The sequence below is a fragment of the Rattus norvegicus genome, chromosome 8 (genome assembly GCF_036323735.1).
Source record: "Rattus norvegicus strain BN/NHsdMcwi chromosome 8, GRCr8, whole genome shotgun sequence".
Taxonomy (NCBI): Eukaryota; Metazoa; Chordata; class Mammalia; order Rodentia; family Muridae; genus Rattus; species Rattus norvegicus.
The window spans coordinates 77,050,100-77,070,926 of NC_086026.1; the positions used below are offsets into that span (position 1 = coordinate 77,050,100).

The following is a 20,827-nucleotide window of genomic DNA, read 5'->3' on the forward strand; positions in this document are numbered from 1 at the left end:
CTGCCACACACTTCTGTGTGCCCCACAACAACAGAACGAAACCCACAGAAACTGTGAGCCCAAAGAAAGCGTTCCTCCCCAAAGTTGTTTCTGTCAGGAACTTTGGTCACAGAGATGGAAAGTTTAATTGATATGAGAGTCAAGGGACCAGAAGCGATCCCAGGAAATGTTTAGGGATCGTCGAAATTAGAACATCTTGAAGAATAGCAGACTGGCTCCTGTCCCGTTTCATTTTGATAAAATGAAATAGACAATCAAAGTGTTCATTCTGTAGGAAATGAGGCTTCTGATTATGGTCTGGGTTCTTAAATTAAATCTTCACCTAATTATATGTTGAAACATAATCCTCTAAACGGTTGCCTCTCCCCCTGGGTTTTAGCTGCAGCTGGCCGTGAGGAATCGCTGCACCTTGCTGCTTATGCCTAACAGCTCACCTGTGAAACAGGGAGTGCAGACAGGTTAGTCCAAAGCATTCTGCTCATACGAAATTCAACAACCCTCTTATACTCTGGAAAGTGGGCTGAATAAACTTCACACGAAGCCGGCTTCTACAAAGCTTAAGGCATTTGCTTACTTTGAGGAGCGGCGGCCAGGCATTACCAATCTGACTCTCAGTGTCTAAGATCATTGCTAAGTTGGTGTAACACTGATGCTGGCTATATTTTGTTTGTAGAGTCAATTCCAGCCTCCTCCCCTACCCCCCGCACATACTAAATGGGAATTTGGATCTGTTTCCCCAAAGATCCATTTTTTTTTTAATAAGGCAAAGTTTAAGGTTTCTCTTGCATAGAGCAGAATTCAGACAGTGAGGTCATCTGTTTGGAAACTAAAGCAATCATTCCAATATTTTTTTCCCTCTGTGTTCACATTCTACTTACTCTGGATCATGAGAGGGAGATGGAGATTTCACAGAAAAATGCAAAGGCTTCTTAGGCCTCCCACAGCAGGGTCAAGGCCTCCACACTGGGGCACAGGCACATAGCTAACTGATCGCTTCCCATCCAACAGTTAGACGCTTGTCAACCCGCAAAGCTAATAAAAACAAACCAAATGCATGACTAGAATTGGTCGGCAGTCCCTAGATCCATCTACAGAAACACATCAAACCCTCCCACAATGTCCATGATGTTCCTTAGTCTTAAGGGAGAAAGGGACCAGGAGTAGGAAGCATCCCAAATTCCTCTGAAGATACAATGGACCTTTCCCCTTGAGAGGAGAACACAGTCAAACTGTGCATCGAGTGTCCAAGGGACCCTGGCCCCAAGTTCTCTGTATCAGAGTAAGGACCCCCTACAGTACCATATTCCAGAATTTCTCTTCTATAATGCTCTCAGCTGCCCCAAGCTCTCTGCAAGTGGAGTCGTGAATGGAGAAGCCCTGTTCTGTGAAGGGATCCCATGACCAGAGAATACTGGCTTCCTGCACCAGGCTCAGTGCACAGCGGCTCTCCTCAGAGCCAGGCTTACTCCGGGCTGTAGAGGCCTCGTCTGACAGCTTCAGCAGACCTTCTTACAAAGCTCGGGGCGGGCTCAGTATTTAAACTCCCAAGATTACTACTACTAATAATAAATAAAAGCACATTAAAAATATGCACACTTCTAATAAGGAGACAAAAGGTGACTGAATCCAGATGGGAGGGGTTGTGAGGGAGGGACCAAGAGGAGGAGAGGGAGGGGAAACCGTCATCGGGACATATTCTGTGAGAAAAATAACTTTTCAATAAAAAGAAAGTAAAAATAAGAGAGTAGATTAAAGAATATGCGCAGGAATCATTTTGTTCTTGTATGAACCTAAGAAATTACTAAACATTTTTATGAACATGTTATATTTCAGTGAATCTTTTTTTTTTTTAAAGATTTTATTTTATTGTATATGAGTACACTGTAGCTGTCCTCAGACACACCAGAAGAGGGCATCAGATCTTATTACAGATGGTTGTGAGCCACCATGTGGTTGCTGGGATTTGAACTCAGGACCTTAGGAAGAGCAGTCGGTGCTCTTAACCAGTGAGCCATCTCTCCAGCCCCCATTTCAGTGAATCTTAAACATAATTTTATTTCTTTAAAAATGAGGATTCATTTCCCTCTGACGTATGTGTATGGAGGCAGGGAAACGTGCAAGTTCACGCGGGTGTACACAGAGCCTCCATCTCCTGCAGCAGGAGTTACAGCCAGTGGTGTGCTGCTCCGTGTGGGTACCGAGAACCAAACGGGAGCAGTGCACACGCTTAACTGCTGAGCCATCTCCCCGGCGCTTTGTTTTCTATTATTAAAGATTTATCTATTTTTATATGCGTGTGAATGCCTATCTGTGTGCATGTGTACCGTATGTCTGCAGGTCAGTCGAGGGTTTCAGACCCCTGGACCTGCAGTTAGAAGAAAGTGTAAACCACCGGATATGGGTGCTGGGACTGAACCCAGGTGCCCTAGAAGATCAGAACTGTCCCTTCAGTCCTATAATTTTGTTTTCTTAAAATTCTAATCTCGGATCATATTTCTTCATTCAAAATTAAGAGTGTTTTTCCCCATAATAATGTTATTTTTTACGTACTGTTTCTTCATATCCAAGGTATGAGATTACTTTCCTACAATTCACAAAGCATAAATATCTGGACCCTCTGAAAATAAATAATCTGTACTTTAATTTTTAAGACACAGAGATGCTGGTCACCTCTTAGGAGGAAGTAGGGTGTGAAGTCTGTGAGTGTTCCTCTTAGTCCTGATGACTAATCCCTCCCAGTTGTGCTAGCCTTGAGCTCCTAAGCTCAGGTGATCCTCCTGAGTCTCCCAACTAAATGTGACAACAGGTTCTTAGAACAGTACTGGGCCTAGACATATAAATCATAATAAACATTCAAAAACAAACAAACAAAACAGACTCATGCCTGTGACAGGAATCTCCCAGGCTGTTCTAGAATTATCATCAGCCCTACTTTAAGATGCCAGAAAAATATGAAGTGATCCCCAGAGCTTGTCAAGGGAGGGGTCTGACTGGCAAGGCAGAAGACTCTATAAATATATCTGTGCTTTGGAAAGTCTACACCCTGGCACAGTCCTGCATTCTGAGCTCATGCTATGCTGGGCCAGCACTAGGTATCTATGTACCCAAGGGTCTTCTATGACACATTCTGCAAGTCTATCTCCTGAGCACACTGTGTTACCAGGAAAAGTGTCCTTATGTTGTCCCTAGCAGCTGAGGGACAAGGGAAGGGCCAGATATTCTGCTTCCTCCCATGGAGATGCTGAACCCAGGTTCCATCATCCTCCTTCTACAGTACCTCATCCTTCACCTTTCCTATGAAAATGTTGCTCATTGGCTGACCAAAGCAAGTCATCCATTGGCCAGAAATGGTTAAAAGGTAGAGAGATGTGGGTAGTATGTCTCAGTCTCTAGCTCTCCCCATGCTCACCAGAAGCATCCTGACCACATTACGAAGAGCACACCATCCAAACTTCTGAAAAATCACTGGAGACAGAGTTTGTCAGTTCTAAGTTAAACCTTCATTCCTTTTGTGCTGCTAAAACATAGACTTGAAACCCAGAAGATTTATTTTTAAAGACAAAAACAATAAAACACATTATTCCTTATGGTTCTAGAAGGGAAGGATTTCATTGCCATGAGGTCCGTATCTCATGAGGGCAGTCAGGACTATCATCCCATGTTAGAAGGAGGAAGGAGCATAAAGAGTAAGGGAGTAAGAAGGGGCTAAAGTCACCTTGGCAACAGAACCTTCTGTCGTGTGTATAGTACGCATAGCTGTGGATGGGTACATGTGTGCCTACACATAGAGACCAGCAGTTGGCCTTACATGTCATCCTTGAGGGGCTGTCTATTTTGTGTGTTTGTTCCTTTGTTTGTTTTGAGACAGCATCTTTTACTAGAACTCGGGGCTGCCCAATTAGGCTACACTAGCTAGCCAGCACCACTTGGGAACACAAGCATGTGTTACAATGTTCAGCTTTTAAATGCATGCTGGGAACCTATCTAAGTCCTCATGCCTCAAGCACTTTACCAACAAAGCTCTCCCCTAAGCTCAAAGCTAGTACTCCTAAGATAACTGACCCACTCTCATGGTGGTCCAGGCATGGGCCAGGGTCCTCATGTAGAATTATCCTATCAGGCCTGACTCACCAGTACTTTTTCATTGGGGATTAAGACTACACACAGGGAATTTGAGGGACATTTAAACGTCAGTAGTTATAATAGTCAGAATTTGACACTATGATACTTAGTAACATTTCAGCTTGGTTTTAGGCAGTGTGCATGGACCTAACATCCGGGAAAATTATACAGGCCTAATGACAGAATTATTCTTGCTCCTTTTCTTCTACTAAGAGTCCTCTTCTTTCCTAAGTCTGCTATTTAAAAAGCAAAACTAGGGAGCTGGAGAGATGGCTCAGAGGTTAAGAGGACACTGGCTGCTCTTCAGAGGTCCTGATTTCAATTCCCAGCAACCGCATGGCGGCTCACAAGCATCTATAATGAGATCTGATTCCCTCTTCTGACACAGAGGTGTACATTTAGATAGAGTATATATATATATATATATATATATATATATATATATGCACACACATACACACACACATATATAATAAATCATCTTTAAAAAAACAAAAACAAAACCCACAGAACCCACTTTTTAAGAAGTTTGTATATATGTGTGTTTATGTCTATATATGTATTTGCACATATACATGGGAGGGTATATATGCATTTGTGCATGCATAAGCATGTCTCTGTCTCTGTGTATGCGTGCGTGTGTGTGTGTGTGTGTGTGTGTGTGTGTGTGTGTGTGTGTGTGTGTTTCAGTACATGCATGCACATACAAACTCTTAACTGACTCACCATAATAATCTTACAGGGAAACTATTGTTAAGAGCTCAGGAAAAGACAAGTCTTGCCAACTCCAAAAGAACAAAGGGTTTCAGCATGTAACATGGGAACACAGTGATCTCACCCCATCAAACTCCCACCTCTGAGCCTGTGCATCTGGGGACCCTTTTCAAATCTGGAGTGCTCCCTTATAAGTACCATTTCCTACTCTGGAGTTTGGGATGGGAGGATAGCCAAGCCAGGAAACAGATTCCAGGGGTGGCTCTTTGATATTTAGCCCAGACAACCCACTGGCCACTGGGGCTCCTCCACCGGGCCGAGGGGTGAAACTCTCAGTGAGGCTGGAATCCCCAGCCTACCCACAGGCATTAGTCACTTCATCCAGCTGCTAGTTCCTGTCCAGTAAGGACCTGAGCCAAAACTGAAATGCACTGTCTGATATGGGTCCTTAACTCCCAGTGAGTCACGCCAGTGGACCCCCTCCACAGGACACATCTTCTGGGCTTCGAGATGCCTGTGTTTCTCAAATTACAATGACAGCTACTAAGAGTGACCTGAAGCAGATGATGACACCATCTCATCATCTGGGGAACCCCTTTTTCTTTTATGCCTACATACCTAAGCACTGAAAGGAGAGTAAACGTTCCTTTCAAGGTCTTAAACTGTTGCGAACAATGCCACATACCTTCCCACAGACAGTCGTACTCTTACATTCCGAGGCAGTTAAAGAATATGTTCTTAAGGAGTATTTCATCTGTTCCCTCTGCATTTTGTAAAGTAGCATTATTTATTGTATATAGAATGCTAACACTCATGGAGGAAAGACCCTCTGCTCTGACCCATGCTGGCATGGAGTTAGGGTGAAAAAACAAGCAAGATTTTAGAAAAAAGCAGACAAGAGGCTGATGATATCAGAGAGCAAAACTATCACAAATAGTCTCAGCATGCAGACTAGGTTTGAATGCCCAGAGTTCACATAACGCCAGGTGCAGTAGCATGCTCCGAGAATGAGACGGAGTTGGGGGATCCCTAGAAGCCCATGGGGCAGCAGGGCTGCTGTACACAGCAGCAAACATCGATCTCTAACAAGGCGGAAGACGAGGACTGTGGTGGCTGGAGTAAGAATGGTCCCCATAGCCTTGTATGTCTGAATACTTGTTCCTCAGTTCATGGAACTGTTTTGGGAAGGTATAGGAGGTGTGGCCTTGTTGAAGGAGTTGTCTCACCAGGAGTATGCGTTGAAATTTCAAAAGCTCCCACCTTTCCCAAGCCTTTCCCCACTCCCTCTCTGTCTCCTACTTGCAGATCAAGAGTTGGGCTCTCAGCTACCTGACCTCTGTGTCTGTGCTCCACCATCATGGACTCTTAACCCTCTGAAACCATAAACCAAATTGTTTTGGTCATGGTCTTATCACAGCTATAGAAAAGAAACTAAGACAAGGACTGTTCTAGTACAGGCTGCGTTGCTCTGATGAAACACCATGACCAAAGCAACTCTGAGAAGAAAGGGTGTATTTGCCTTATGCTTCCAAATCACTGTTCATCTGTTAAAGAAGTAGGGATAGGAACTAAAACAGGACAGAAACCTGAAGGCCAGAGAGGCCTGCTTACTTTTTTTTTTTTTTTAAATATGTAATGCTTCATGAATTTGCGTGTCATCCTTGCCCAGGGACCATGCTAACCTTCTCTGTATCGTTCCAATTTTAGTATATGTGCTGCCGAAGCGAGCACGAGGCCTGCTTACTTTGCTGACTGCTTTCTCATAGAACCTAGGGAGGACCTGCCCAGGGGTGGCTCCATCAATGGAGCTAGACCTTCCCCCATCAATCCCTAATTAAGAAAATAGCCTTCAGGTTTGCTCACAGCCTGGTCTTATTAAGGCATTTCCTCCATTGAGACTCCTTCCTCCCCAGTGGACTATACCTTAGGTCAAATTGATATAAAACTAGCCAGCGCAAGGACCAACACTCCAGGTTATCCTCACACTTCCACATGCACACATGGTATGCTACTGTGCCAACAGGCCCAACACAAACATACAACACAACACACACACATGCACAAATGTGCGAGCGTACACACACACAGACACACACACACACACAGACACACACACACACAAACACACACACCCCACTATCAGAAGACTATGCTATCTGAAAGAAACCTAACACTCCCCACACACAGAGGCTTCAACCCCTGTGATGACACTTTTGGAAACAGACTATCAGCTGCATCTCCTCCCACTTCTTCCCGCTCTCTACCCTCCCACTTACTGGCAGCTCCATAATACTGTGCTCACATGCTGTGAGGACACTGCTCATCTCTCTCTCAACTCAGCAGCTGCTGGAAGGTAAGGCCTGTCCTTTCCAGGTCTCTCAATACCTGCCGAGGGCCTGGCGTGCAGGACACTGCTGATGAGGAAAGGAAGTCCATGCTTGCAGAATAAACAGTGTGGAGAGGAAGCAAGGGACCACTACATTCCTCCGCACTCTGTTCCCTGACCCTCGTCTCAATCATTTAGTGCCTTTACAATCAGCACTGAAAGCTCAAGAGCTGGGGTCTGAGAAGACAGCTCAATCAACAGCGTGCTCACAGAAGCATCTTTCTGAGGACATAGCACTACCTGAGGACCCAGCTATTCCACCCCTGGACATACACAAAAGATGCTCCAACATACAACAAGGACACGTGCTCTACTATGTTCATAGCAGCCTCATTTATAATAGCCAGAAGCTGGAAAGATCCCAGATGCCCTTCAACAGAGGAATGGATACAGAAAATGTGGTACATCTACACAATGGAATATTACTCAGCTATCAAAAACAATGACTTCCTGAAATTCATAGGCAAATGGATGGAACTGGAAAATACCATCCTGAGTGAGGTAACCCAAACACAAAAAGACACACATGGTATGCACTCACTGATATGTGGACATTAGCCCAAAAGCTTGAATTACCCAAGATACAATCCACAGACCACATGAACCTCAAGAAGAAGGACAACCAAAGTGTGGATGCTTCAGTCCTTCTTAGAAGAGGGAACAAAAATACTCAGAGGAGGAAATATGGAGACAACGTTTGGAGCATAGACTGAAGGAAAAGCCATCCAGAGACTGCCCCACCTGGGAATCCAGCCCATATGCATACAGCCACCAAACCCAGACAATATTGCTGATGCTAAGAAGTGCATGCTGACAGGAGCTTGATATAGGGGTCCCCTGAAAGGCTCTGCCAGACCATGACAAATACAGAGGCGGACTCTTGCAGCTAACAATTGAACTGAGAATGGAGTCCCCAATGGAGAAGTTAGAGAAAGGATTGAAGGAGCTGAAGGGGCTTGCAACCCCATAAGAACAATACCAACCAACCAGAGCTCCCAGTGACTAAACCACCATCCAAAGAGTACATATGGACAGACCATGGCTCCAGCTGCATATGTAGCAGAGGATGGCCTTGTTGGGCACCAATGGGAGGAGAAGTCCTTGGTCCTGCCAAGGCTGGATGCCCCAGTGTAGGGGAATGTCAGGGCAGGGAGGTGGGAAGGGTAGGGGAACACCCTCATAGAAGCAGGGGGAGGGAAGATGGGATAGGGGTTTATGGATGGGAAACTGGGAAAGTGTATAATATTTGAAATGTAAATAAAAAAATCCAACAAAAAATGTTTAAAAATAGAAAGCATTTTTTTCCATTGCAAACACAAAAAAACCTGAGTTTGAGGCCAGGAGTGATTACACATGCTTACACCTTGGGGAGGCAGAGGCAGGTAAACCCTCTGTTGAGCAGCCCAGTCTGCTAGGCAAATGCCAAGCCAATGAAAAGACCCTGTTCTCAAGAAACAAGCTACACTGTGTTGTGGATTGCCCTGGTGTTTTTTGTTATTTTGCTAACTCCGCTTCCCCTTCCCTAAGAAGCGCTGCCTCAGAGAAAGAGTGAATCACAGACTCAGGCACTTCCTGTGAACATTCTCCCCATTTTAACTTGTAAAACAAAGGCTAGAGTCGGTGACTGGGCAAGGTAAGGGAAGGTGGGGCAAAAACTTTCAGAGAGGGAGAGAGAGGAGGAGAGGAGACAGGAGAAAAGACAGAGGAAGACAGAGGAGGAGGTGGTGGAAGGAAGATGGAGCTGAAGCATGTGGCCTGGAGAAACCGCAAGTTCTAAGGGATCTCATAGCTGGGGCATAGAGTAGTGTAGTGGTAGATCTGCTCAATCTAGGCGTGCAGTTTGTATTCATAGTAATTGAGTTGTGTTTTCCTTGGGTGGCCTTATTTGGCTTGGAGATTTACCACAACAACACAGGACCTGAGGAACAACAGAAATGGTTAGCCTCTGGCCCGTCAACATATGCACACATAACCAAACATGTGCACCTGAACTCACACAATGAAGAGAGGAAGAAGAGGAGGAGGAGGAGGAAGAGGAGGAGGAGGAGGAAGAAGAGGAGGAGGAGGAGGAAGAAGAAGAAGAGGAAGAAGAGGAAGAAGAGGAAGAAGAGGAAGAAGAGGAAGAAGAGGAGGAAGAGGAGGAGGAGGAGGAGGAAGAAGAGGAGGAGGAGGAGGAAGAAGAAGAAGAGGAAGAAGAAGAAGAAGAAGAAGAAGAAGAAGAAGAAGAAGAAGAAGAAGAAGAAGAAGAAGAAGAAGAAGAAGAAGAAAAGAAAGGGAAAGGAAACCCATGAACCATATTAAATAAGGGAAAGAAAGCTGACGGTCTGGCTAAAGGTCCCGCACAGGTGAGTATCCAGCTTCCGCCATCATCAGCCAACAACAGAAAGGGACTCAGAGCAGACCGGCCTTCCTGTGCCTTCTACACTCTGGGCACCACTGACTCAAAGAGGTCAGCTCCTTCTTCTCTGGCTACTGCCTGACATTCTCCTCTGTCTTCAAGACAGAGTTCAACACCAGAGCCCTCAGACATCAGACTCACAGCCAGTCCCTGACTCAGACCTGTTCCCACCTTTCCCACACTGACAGACACCACAGACCAGTCCCGAGTGGGTGTTTGGTGTCTGAGGCGCTCTCCCCAACCCCACCACATCCTGCCCTCACTATGGGCTCTGTGCTCAAGTCACTCCCTCCAGAGAAGCTTCTTTTTACCTTACTTTTCTGATAGAAATATTCCTTCTTCCTCAAAATCCAACATACCACCCCCCCCCCCCCCCCGGCCTCTAGGATGACTCTCAGACCCTAGTGTTTGTCTCACCATGAGGTACTTCACACCAGATGGCTCCCATACTGGGAGACTTTCCTTGTAGACACCTCACAGAAGCAATTAAAGGCACAGGGAGCTCGTTTTGATTGACGTTTTCAGGCAGTCCATGGTGATGGGGACGGCGCAGCAGTAGGAATGGCTGGTCACCTTGCATCCACAAGCAGGGAGCAAGCAATGAATGCTGACTGACACTGCTCGTCTTCTGTACTTCGTCCAGGTCCCCAGGCAAAGGAACAGTGTTAGCAACGCTTCGGGTGTGTCTTCACACTGCAATCCAATCTGGAAACTGCCTCACAGATACATCCGAGTTTGTCACGTGGGTGTTTCCCTACCCTCTCCTGTGGATGTCCCATCTTAACCACCACACTTCTCTTCTACATGGCCTTCACCCTCACCCACTGTTATCTCTGTACCCAGAACATTCAGTCCTGGCATTAGCAGCTGGAGAGGCCTCAGGTGACCCCACTGGGCTCCCCGAAAGCCATGTGTAGAATTAAGTCACACTGGACAAGGAGTAGCTCAGTTATGCGTTGCTCCTTCAGCATCAAAGTCTCCACCACACCAGCCCCTCTCCAGGTTCTAGTACACAAAGGTCAATCAATCAAACTTCCTCCCCAAACTTCGAGACTACCCTGGGGCCAATTTGTAAAGTTGGGGACCACAGAGGGAACACTTATCCTTGTAAGGAAAGACAGAGGATGCACACCTTCCATCTCTGAACTCTGGAGGCAGAGGCAGGGAGTTTCTTAGTTCAAGTCCAGCCTGGTCCAAGATGGCCAGGGCTATACAAAGAAACACTGTCTCAAAAAAACACACAACAACGACAACGACAACAGAACAGATTCAGGGCAAGTGTCATCATGAAATGAATGTAATTTTTAAATCCATCCAAAAGCTATCTGTTCACATGTCTTTCCTCCTGACTCCCTATGTTCGGTTCTATAATCACAGCTCCTGGGCCAGTGACAGTTCTACAGGTAAAGGGCCCACTGTGATAGCCTGATTTAAAAAAAAAAAAAGTTCGATCCCTGGTTCCCAAATAAAAAGCACTCCTGCAAGAAGATGGTAGGCAGAGGGCAGAGAACATTCAGGAAGCTCAGGGCAAGCCAGTCTGGAGTATGCAATGTGGCAGAAACGCTACTCTCAGGACTCTTCTCAGATGGTGCTCTGCTCCCTTGTCCCAAAGAAAATCAGGAAGCCGTATTTGCCCTCAGTCAAGAAGCTTCTGATTCCCACCCGCCCCCATCAAACAAATGTTCCTCATTTGATCCAAGCTCTTTCAATTATATGCCTAAAAGAGACCAAAAAAAAAAAAAAACCAAAAAAACAAAAAACAAAAAACCACCTACCCCTGCTTTGATGACATGTTTAAAATGGTTGCTTCCGTCATCCAGTTAAGCTGCCTGATAGTTAACAAATGGTCACCAAACCTGGACTGCTGCTTGTTTGTGAGTATCCAGGCTCTAATTTCTCTCTCTCTCTCTCTCTCTCTCTCTCTCTCTCTCTCTCTCTCTCTCTTCCTCTCCCTCTCCCCTCTGCCCTCTGCCCTCTGCCCTCTGCCCTCTGCCCTCTGCCCCCACCCCAACCCCAGGGTCACACTATTCAGCATTAGCCAAGCCAGCCTTGACTTCATCCTAGTCCACCCCCCTCCTGAGTGCTGGGATCAAAGGTCTGCACCACCTTGGTCAGCCTTATGTCTCCTATGACAGCACCCAGCACTGAGATCAGCCCAACTAAAGCCTTTGCCATTTGTTTCCGGCTAAAGAATAAGCATGGGGCTGGGGCTGTTTCTCATTTAGCAGAGCGCTTACTGGGCATACAAAAAGCCCTGGGTTCACTCTCCAACACTGCATAACATAGAGATGGTGGTACGTGCCTATGATTCCAGCATTGCACAGGAGTTAGCAGGGGGATCAAGATTTCAAGGTTATTCTTTGCTACATAGGGAGTTCAAGGCCAGCCCAGGATACATGAGGTCCTACCCTCCCCCCAACTCCCTTCACAAAACCCAAAAGCATTAGCATGGAAAAGCAATGTTTTTAATGATTTCAAAAACCAACACTGAATGTCTATAACATTACAACACCCTAATTCTCCACACCTCAGTGAACCCCTGCGGTGTGAGGTATCTCGGCCTTCACATTGGCCTTTGTGTCTTAGGGGCATTTGGAAGGAATTCTCTGACATATATTCTAGATTTGGTAAACTGAGGTCATACTAAGGTATAGCCCTAAGGATGCTATATCAAGCCAAGCCTACTCTTCTGGTTCTGTTCCATTTTTCCCAAGATCCTCTCTGGTAACAGGTATGCCAACCCACCCAAAAGTCCACACCAAAACTGTATCATTTTTGCTGCTGTTGTTCCAACAAGAATTTTGAGCTGTAAAAGTGGCTTTGGGGCTCCTGCAGCCCAGGACTGCCCATGCTCTCTGGCCAGAATTGAAGGCAGAGAGAGAGGGTCAGCATGCCACCAAGCAGTGAGAAGCCATTCACACCAGCTTTCTTTCATTTGACTTACGGAATTTTGTATTCTAGCTTATTCAATATTTGCATGCTTACTTTCATACTAAAACAAGTTTTTAGCTTCCATATTCCTTCAGAAGACTTAAGGCTACACAATATATTTTATGTTTATTTCATAATTTATGTTTATTTTATAAATCCAGACTTATCATGTGGGCCTTCAACCCTGTGTAAAAGACATCAATTTAGTGTCTTTCCTTCCTCCTACTGCTCACTCAACCAAGACAGAGCCTTGGAGGTAGACCCAGATCTCTAGACCCTGTTCAGGGACTCGCTGCCCCTGAGGAGCCACGCCGTTCAGAACCACTCAGTCAGACTAACTCATAAGACTACGGTCAATTTTGTAATCTCCCCATATGTCTGCCACATTTAGGAGTATATTAAGATTGATGAACTTCTTCACAAGCTTAACCCAAAGTATAAAAGGGAAATTGACTCTCGCTGGCAAGCAATCACTAAAACTCTTCAGCCAAAGGAATATTTCTTCCCAGTCACCACATATTTTTGTCCCCATTCATTCCACTTGCAAAATACTGTGTAGCCTTAAGTCTGCTGAGGGAATATGGAAGCTAGAAACTTGTTTTAGTATGAAAGTAAGCCTGCAAGAATCGAAATACAAGCTATTTAGTGGATACAAGTCATGGAGCCAGTGTGCCGGTAATCTGCCTGAAGCTATGGAAGATGCCTCAGGTCAACAACTCACAAGGAGGCAATATTCGTTTTGGTTCATGGTTTTGGAGCCTTCACCCCATGGGCACTTGGCCCCACTCTGTTGGCCCTGCAGTGAGGCAGAGCATGGCGGCAGGAAAACCATGGTGGAGCAAACTTGCTCCTCACGGTGGCTGGAAAATGGTGAGCAAGAGAGGAGATGCTGGAATCCCAACCACTCCTTCCCTCAATGACCTCACTTCTTCTCACAGCTCTGCCTGCTGCAGTCTCCCCACCTCCCTACAGGGCAAAAGGCTTCCACCAAATCTATGATACCCAAGACCTCCGGAGACCAGGAGAAGCACCATCTACAATAGAAGTAAAGACATTAAAAAAAAAAAAAACAAAAAACAAAACAAAACCCAAGACCACATCTATTCAAAAGAAACTTCATCCCAAACACAAGGCTGAGCTCAGGTGAGAATTGCTGACTACTTTCCTAAGGACAGCTTCTGAGTCAGTGCTAGCAACTGTAACTACTCCACATGTTATAGTAAAGATTCCAGTGGACTCCAGTGGTGTGCTTTACTTTCCACAGTAAAATGGGGAAAAGGCCACACTAATAATTAAGCCATATTTGGAAACTATAAGGGGTGTCATTGTCATATACACCTTTTATTGGTCATTTATCTTTGCGTGTGTGTGTGTGTGTGTGTGTGTGCATGTGTGTGTGTTTGCGTGTTTGTGTGTGTGCATGTGTGTGTGTTTGCATGTGTATGTGCGTGTGTGTGTTGCATGTGTGTGTGTGTGTGTGTGTGTGTGTGTGTGTGTGTGTGTGTTCGTGCAGAGGACATCTGTGTACCACAGCACACATGTGTAAATCAGAGGACAACCTTGCCTGTTTTAGGTATAGTTACTTATTGTTTGTGATTGCATTACTCAGGCTACCCAGCCCCCAGACTGTTGGAGATTCTCCTGTCTCCATCTTCTATCTTGGTGTAGAATTGCTGCTACTACAGATGTGTGCTACCATGTGTAGCTTTATATGGGTTCTGGGGATCTAAACGTGGGTCTTCATGCTTGTGTGACAAGCGCTTTACCCACTGAGCCATCTCCCCAGCCATCATACTCATCCCAACACGGAGAACTTTCTATCTCCTGGGGACACATGGCAGTGTCTAGAGACAACTGTAGCTATCACAGCTGCAGGGAGCAAGTGTGCTGTGTAGCTGAGGACAGGAATGCTGCCAAACACTCTCCAAGGCAGGGGACAGCCTCCACAGCAGGAACTGTCTTACCAACATGTCAGTGGTCCTGAAGGGGAGACACCTGAGCCTGGCAGCACCAGAATACAGGAGAGCACGGTTATAAGTTAAAATCTTCCTAGCAGTGGCCTGCTTGGTCTGGACATAGATAAATTTCCTGGATCCCAGGAGAGCTATCCGGATAGAGGGGATGGCCTGTTTGAGGATTTGCATCCACTCAACTGCGTCTAGTACCCATTCTCAAGTCTTCCGTGTTGATGGCTCCACAAAGGGGCCCTTCCCACTGGGCCTCTCAAAGCCGTGCAGCATTTGCCTAGGAAAGAAGAGCAGTGCTGGACGTACTCACTTCTTCATACTGCCACCCACCAAAGGGCTCCCTTGGGGACTGACCAGGTCACAGAAATGAAAAATGCCAAGAACTCCAGGACTCCACAACTTCCTTTTAATTCTCAAACCCTATGATCCTAGTTAGTCAACAAGAGGATAGAACAGACACTTCACTTTGAATTCTAAGTTGTTTTGCAAAAATGCGCCAACCAAAAGAGGAAGAGGAAGAGGAGGAGGAGGAGGAGGAGGAGGAGGAGGAGGAGGAGGAGGAGGAGGAGGAGGAGGAGGAAAACAGCTAAAACAAAAATATTACAACCTCAAGTATGTGCACTACACAGATAGAGATGTCTGCATTCCCACTGTCCTTGGCAACCGTACACCAGCCCATCACCCTGCCTTTCAGGATGGACCCAGTACTACACCACTGCTTCATGGTCAGAAAAAACCTTGCCAGTCCTGAGACAAGACATTCCCCATTCCCCACAATCTGCAGAAGTCAGGGCTCCTAGGGTTGACTTGTCAAGTGTGGGCTCTCGAGGTCTCTCTCTCTCTCTCTCTCTCTCTCTCTCTCTCTCTCTCTCTCTCTCACACACACACACACACACACACACACACACACACACACACACACACAGAAAGAGAGAGAGAGAGAGAGAGAGAGAAGAGAAGAGAAGAGAAGAGAAGAGAAGAGAAGAGAAGAGAAGAGAAGAGTAGAGAAGAGAAGAGTAGAGTAGAGGAGCTGTTTTACAAAAAAAAAAAAAAAAATCCTCCCTTGTAAAATATCGGGCAAAACTAACCAGCTAACCAGGCTATAGGACAAGCCACATATTCTAGACCAGGTTACCAATTTGTTATCAAACCTTCTCATTGGAAGATGGTGAGAAAGAGTGAACCATTGTCCCAGCAATACTACATACAGTAGTCCCAACATCTCCATCACACATGACACCAGGGAATCTGCAGACAGCAAACTGCAACAGAGTAGCTATGCTACAAGCCACAGAAGCCTCCCAGAAGGGAGCCCTGCTCCGGCTGAAAGGAAAGAGCTTATGTGGATGCTGCTAAATAGAGGCTAAAGGGTCAAAGCACACTTCCTTCGCCTCCACGAAAAAGAAAACACCTCCACTCACCACAAACTTCCTAGCACATCCATCATCCGTAACACAAACGAGAGGATGCAAAGAGCATTCGCAGGGTGCAGAGCACTGGACAACACTCTGAGAACCTCCACAGACACCCACATGCTGGCACTTGGCAGGACAGAGTTAATGTCCTGGGGCCAAGGCTGCCTCTCAGCATGTCCAAATGTGAAATCATAATAGAGACACTGAGGGATTTACATGAGCCCTCCCCTCCACCATCAGATGGAATGGCAAAAACGCAGAGTGCTGGGAGCCAGGACAATTTCATTTTCCCCCTAACCACGCAAAGAATTTGCATTTAAAATGAGCATCTCATCAGCCTTCTGAGAATGCTCATTGCTGGCTGCTAACTTTAGCAAGAATAAAAGTGATCCTTCGCTTTCCCACGTGTCTCATTGCTGCAGCCCAAATACCTGGTAGCCTTGCAGGCCTCAGGACTCTGCTACATAGTTGCATCTTACAAGGCAGGTCCCAGAGCAACACGGAAAGTGTAATCAGATCAAAGGAATGCACGGGAACAGTACTGCCCTGAATCGGGCTTTACTTTCTCTACCATGTCAGAAGGACAAGCTAAGTTGTATCAGGAAACAAGCAAAGCATGGGAAAACCAAAGTGGAAGCCAACAGGAGAGAGAACGCTGAAGCCTGTCACTTACTGGGCAGCTGCAAGACAACCAGTACAGTGCAAACCCTGGAGCCTCACCCAGGCAGCTGCTGGGTGGTGGGAAACAGTGTGAAGCCACCCAGTCAGGAAGGCAATGGTGACTAACAGTGGTAAGATCTGTAAGTCGGCAGTGGTGCTCAGAAACCCATCTGAAAAGCAGAACTTATTTTATGTGTATGTGTGGACACGTGTTTGTGTGTATGCCGGTGCATGTGCACATGTGGATGCTTGTATGTAGATGCCAAGGGTAAGCCTTTGCTGCCATTCTTCAGTGCCTACCCACCTTGTCTCCTGTGATAGGGTCTCTCCCTGGCCTGGGGCGTTCAGAAGTCTGTCTGTTTTTTCCCAGTGCTGGGGACTACTAGTACAAACCACCATGCCTTGTTTCTTCATGTGGGTTCTGAGTGTTTCTGTGGGCAGCACTTTACTGGCTGAACACAGATCCTCAGCCCCAGAACTTGACTTTCGAAGGAAGAGGAGGGCAGATGCAGAGGGGAGCCCTAAGGCATTCATCTCTGCTCTTCGGGGTCAGGGAAAGCGGACACCAATAGGTGGTTACTCCACACCAAGAGTAGTATTTAAGTTTATTAAACACAGAAGAGACTTTTCTCTTCTTCGTTTTAATAAAGCTGGAGAAGGAACATCTGAAAACCTCAGAGAGGGTCAGAGAAGAGCTGTCAGAGCTGTGAGGCTGGAAAAGGGCGGAGTCACCTCCTAAAGGAGGGTCCAGGGCTCTTGTGTCAGTCGCTCACCAACCTGTATGATACAAGGGGACTTCTTGGGGCTCTTCACTAGTCTGAGTGCCTCTTCCCATATCCTCTGCCAAGAGGAGGCTGCAACGAGCTGTGGTCAGGAAGATTTTTCACTAGAAATAGCTGGCTAGATGATTTCCTACAGGAGTATTTTAATTAAGAATGAGACATAAGGCCTTTCAAGGGGAAAAGAAAACTCTCCAGAGGATGCTGGTCCAGCCTGCAGCCACCATGTGGTTCCCATTCCCACCAAGGCCTTGCACCAGGCTGTCTTTCAGCCTGCTCTTCTGGAAGGAAGGCCTATCCCAATGGGGCAAGAGCCACACCCATAGCTCAGGGCCATTTCCTCCCGCTCAGAACTCTCCTTATCCAGACTTTAGCATCCCAACTCTCTTCCTCAAAACAGGCTGCACCCTTTAGCAAAATAGACTCTCTCCACCCCACCCAACTTCACCTGTGAGGCATGACACTGCATCTTGTCCTGGAGTCACCATCCAGACCTGGAAAATGTCCAGCCTGGGAATCTAGACCCTCACTGTATGGGGAAGATGAGTCAATGGTTAAAAACCAGGAACCCAGTGGGCAGTGCCGGTTTCCAAAACACAGGGCCCTAACAACCTTCCGGCTAACTCTCTTGAGTGAACTGCCCAAAGGCTGTTTGGTAAGCCCAGGCTGGTAGCCAGCTTGGACAGCACAGAGACCAAGCCTGGTCCTTTGCTGGAGGCTGCCATGAAATGATTCACTGCAAAGCTGACACTAATGTCATTTAGTTTATTTAAAAACCAACCAATCAACAAAAAAAATCCAGACATAATCCTTCCTCCTCTTGATGTCTACATGGAAAAGTTGAGTGTAGGGCTGTGGATACACCTCAGTTGGTAGGTAAAGTGCTTGCCTCACTTGTATGATGGGCTGGGTTCAATCCCCAGTACCACAAAAAAAAAAAACAAAAACAAAAAAAAAAACACCAGAATCCCAGGGCGTCATGGGACATACCTGTAATGTCAGCACTAGGGAGGTAGGAAAGGAAGTATGGAAGTTCAAGGTTATCTTTAAGCATATAACACTGGGTTGGGAGGTGGACAGAGACAGGAGACAGAGACAGAGGAGAGAAGAGAGACTAAATGCCCTGGGCTAGAGCGGCAGTCTGGATGGAATCCACCAGTACTTGGACTTTTCTGTGCTGATCTGGTCACTCTCGAGGCAGCAGCAATGCCCCACTGCAGGCCATACTCTCTCCACTCGTGTGGAGGCTGCTGTTCCTGGCTGCTTGTTCTCGCCTTTCTCCAGTTCTTCAGACAGCCATGTAAAATAGTCACCTCTCTGCCAGCCATACTTAGTGTATTTTGCTTTCTGTCATCCACAGGTCCAGGCAACCTGGGTCCACAGCGGACTCTCTGTAACCGTTTATTTACTCATTGAGTACACTAGAAAATGCAGAGCAAACATCCTGGAAATGCCTTCCCTGGGTATAAGCCCTCCACATCGATGCATAGACAAGATTAGCCACACTTGATTCACTCCTGCTCATCCTTGCATTCCTGAATGTGGATGCAGTGTGACCTGTTCACCCCCTGCTCCTGCCACCATGTCTTCTGAGTAACATGACTGAAAGTATCTTCTGGGGCGTGAGCCCCAACACAACTGTTTGTCGTTGTTTTGGGCTGGCTTGTTTTTAAGACAGGGTCGCTATCTAGCTGTGGTGTTCCTGGAACTCACTATGCAGTCTAGGCTAGCCTTGAACTCACAGAGATCCTCCTGCCTCTACCTCCAGAATGCTATTACTAAAGGTATGCGCCACCACAGCTGGCTTTAAACCTTCCTTCTTTAAGCTATTTCTTGTTATTATGTCACAGTGATAAGAGGGGTAATTAACAGGGATGGAGATGTGAATACATGAAGGGTGTGGGCGTGTGTGTGTGTGTGTGTGTGTGTGTGTGTGTGTGTGTGTGTGTGTGTGTGTGTGTGTGTGTGTTGAGGCCGAGGGACCTACAGTCCTCACGACAAGGTGAAGGGTCCTCTAAACATTACACTTGGGGGTAAGAGTAAACAGGAGGACTTGCTCAGCCCAGTCATAGTGTCAGGATGGAAGATGTCACTGCTAGTAGGGCCACTGTAGTTTGGCTCCTGTTTTCCACCTGATCTGTATGTAAGTCACAGGAATCATCTGTTCAGTTCTAGGTCTACAGCTTGAACAGTCCTCTGTGAACCCTGTTCAAAGTAACTGCCTTAGTTAGGGTTTTACAGCTGTGACCAGACACCATGATCAAGGCAACTCTTATAAGGACAGATTTAGTTGGGACTGGCTTTCAGATTCAGAGGTTCAGCCCAGTATCATCAAGGCGGGAACATGGCAGCTTCCAAGCAGACATGGAGCTGGAGGAGCTGAGAGTTCAACCTCTTGTTCTGAAGATAGCTAGGAGAAGACTAGGTTTCATGCAGCTAGGACAAGGATATTAAAGCCCATGCCCATATTGACACACCTAACCCAATAAGGCCACACCTTCTACTAGTGTCAACTCCCTGGGCCAAGCATATATGAACCATCACAATAACTAAACTCACGGGCTGGAGAGGTGGCTCAGCGGTTAAGAACACTGACTGCTCTTCCAGAGGTCCTGAGTTCAATTCCCAGCAACCACATGGTGGCTCACAACCATCTGTAATGGGATCAGATGCCCTCTTCTGGTGTGTCTGAAGACAGCAACAGTGTACTCACATAAATAAAAATAAATAAATCTTTAAATAACTAAACTCACTTAAAATGAGCAAGGGGTCTGTTTCTTACGAGAGCCAGCTAGGGGCTCCTTTCTCTCACAAAGACAAGCATTCCTACCCAGAATCCCAGGGTTATAGGACACACTACCATGAGGTCATTACTGGGTGAGCCTGGAGCACATCAAATGCTTCCCAAGGCTGAAACACATCAGGACACAAGACAGCCTGTTATGATCTCTGTGTAGCACCTCAAAGAAACCTGGGTCCTAATCAATGTTAACAGGAACAGAAACGGGATGGGAACATTACTAACGTTACTGCCTGAAGCAGACAGAGCACTTTTTTCCTTCTTTTTTTGAGACACAGGTCTCATGCATCTGAGGCCAACTTCAGACTCACTTGGCAGCCAAGAGTGAGCTCAAACTTCTGCTCCTCCTGCCTCCAGCTCCTAAGTGCCACAGTGACCAGTGTGCGACATCAGCCCTTGTACATGTGGTTCTGCAGATAGACCTCAGGGCTGCGTGCATGCTAGGAAAACACTCAGCCAGCTGAGCCACATCCTCAGCCCCTGATGGAGCACTTCCGTGGGTACACGAAACCTAATTCTATCTATAAACTCCTTACGAAAGGTCTTGGGTCACAGCAGAGGAAGAGGATAGAAGGAAGGACCAAACTAGTGCTTCTAATACATTTGTATCTCTCAGATATTTGATGAGAACTGATCTCATTTTAAATATATTTAT

At 46.4% G+C, this 20,827-nt stretch overlaps 1 protein-coding gene and 1 non-coding gene across 9 annotated transcripts in view; both read right to left on the bottom strand.

Moving 5' to 3' along the window:
- Tln2 (talin 2) overlaps window positions 1-20,827 on the bottom strand; it is a 421,250-nt gene that overhangs the window by 337,988 nt on the left and 62,435 nt on the right. Inside the window, exon 1 of one of the 8 annotated variants that reach the window (XM_063265534.1) lies at window positions 15,940-16,035. The exons of the other annotated variants lie outside the window; for them this stretch is intronic. The gene's annotated coding sequence lies outside the window, so the exon portion shown is untranslated. Of the gene's footprint in view, window positions 1-15,939; window positions 16,036-20,827 lie in introns of those variants that run through there. 8 annotated transcript variants of the gene reach the window in all.
- On the bottom strand, window positions 6,461-6,567 carry LOC120094557 (U6 spliceosomal RNA). The gene has a single exon (XR_005488835.1). It is a non-coding gene; the product is annotated as a U6 spliceosomal RNA (small nuclear RNA).